At 42.3% G+C, this 1935-nt stretch overlaps 1 protein-coding gene across 3 annotated transcripts in view; it reads right to left on the reverse strand.

Annotated features, from left to right (window-relative positions):
* MPPED2 (metallophosphoesterase domain containing 2) overlaps nucleotides 1-1935 on the reverse strand; it is a 99787-nt gene that overhangs the window by 39073 nt on the left and 58779 nt on the right. The gene's annotated exons all lie outside the window — the stretch shown is intronic.

Here is a 1935-nt window from a genome sequence, read left to right on the forward strand (position 1 = left end):
TCCATTTGCCATGCATCACTAATCGGAAAAATCCAGTCATCAACGGATTATAGGAGAGAATAATTCAGGTTTGTCTTCCATGACTAGGTCAGAATACATGTGCCATTCACTCTTTATGGCTGAGACAACTCAGTACCTTGATGTGATGTCCCTTAATATTGCAGAACAAACGCTCTAAATCCGTGTGTACACCTGCAGATTGAAAGAAACTTCTGAATGCAGCTGGAGACAAAAGGGTAACAGATTTCCATGGTGGGTTTGGGAAGCCAAAGAGGACAAAAAAAGAACGCTGCATATCGCCAGTACAAATAAATGTAAATGTAAGGGCACATCACACAGGTCTCCGCCTCAGAATACCAAACTCTCTCTTCCCCAGGCTCGGATTCAACATCCTCCAGATCTCTCCAGCAGTGCTGTAAATAAGCTGAGTTCAGGTAAATCTGACCCAAATAAGTTTCAAAAGATGCCTACGCTTCCTAATCACTGGATGGCTGCAGAAGCCCTCTGAGTCTGGGACGTACATACAAAAGAAGCTGAACGCTCTCTGATCTTCGCAGCTAACCCTCCCCAGCTCCTTACCTTGCAGCGAACCTCAAATCCACCTCACTCTACCCAAGGCCTTCTGTGCCCTGCCTTCTGTGCAGATATTACCCCTCCAAAAAAAAAAAAAATTACTTCAAAATGTCTTGAGGAGATGATTCATAACCTGCATTAAGATCATCTTTCCCAATTTGCTGATAATGCAGGATTTAGAGCATTACTTTTTTTTTTTTTTTCTCCTTTTTTTTTTTAGCTAACCCGTGTCAGGCTGATTTAAACTACTAGCTAAAGGCTATGACTTAAATTAAAAAATTAGTAGCTCAAGTGAAGAATGTGAGATGATACAGAGCTAGATCAGTTTTCTAGCCAGCACTAATGCACACAATACGACCAGAGAAAATCACTGTCAGAAGCATCAATGTGTGTGGTGTTTTACATGAATCTGTGGGCCAAGACAACAAAGATGAAATGAAGGGGAAAATTTCTAATATGTGTACAGGTTTGCCCCATTTCTTGGTTCAACTCCTGTCATTCCTCCTTCCTCTCCAGCTTTCACCTCTAAAGCAAGCCTGACATCAAAAATAAGTTATAAGCTTATAATAAACCCTTCTTATAGGTGTGCATAAATTAGCATCTCAGGGCTTCAGCTGACAATTCAGAATGCCAAGCAGCAGAATGATTATCACCATCACTCAAGTTCAGGTTTCTGGTAAAGCCTGAAAGGACTGTGGCTGTTGTTAGCATGAGAATTTTAAACGAGTGCTACCCAAGACTCCACAGAAAGATTTCAGGCATCACAGTTAAATGGCATGTAGAAAAACAAAACCAAGGGAGAATCTCCTTAGTACAAAACGGGGCAGCGATTTTTCCTGCACTGGTTGCAATGACACCAAAACTGGCTCGAAATTTTGTTAGCACAGCTTTGCAAGCAAAAGCAAACAATGCCTGGAACCGATCAAAAATAGGGCTCAAAGCACCTGCTGCCTTGTACCCTGTGCTGTGTGGGTGTTAATCCATTAGCACAGCAGACATAAATACCCCAACAGCACACGATGTAATGGAGCTCCCCTAAGATGCCACCGCACAGTTAATCCACAAGCACAGAGCGGGTATGGAGTCCCCCTTCAGCAGGTAGAAACAGTCACAAAATAGAGATTTATTTATACACACACACACACAAAAAAAAGAAAAAAAATTTAAAAAAAGGGGGGGGGGCAACTATTTCAGGGTGGTTTACTGATACAGTTCTGCAGGGCAATGCAACAAAGCAGCTTCATGCACGTTCAACAGGAACGGGGTTCCTGCTGCGGTTCGAGTAATAAACAGCAAAGAAAGTTGAAATTGAGACTTACCACGGGGCACCATATATTCGGAATCCTTTAACTGTTACCTCTG

Source organism: Empidonax traillii, unplaced genomic scaffold, assembly GCF_003031625.1.
Source record: "Empidonax traillii isolate 1590-97213 ecotype Southwest subspecies unplaced genomic scaffold, ASM303162v1 scaffold891:size446522, whole genome shotgun sequence".
NCBI lineage: Eukaryota > Metazoa > Chordata > Aves > Passeriformes > Tyrannidae > Empidonax > Empidonax traillii.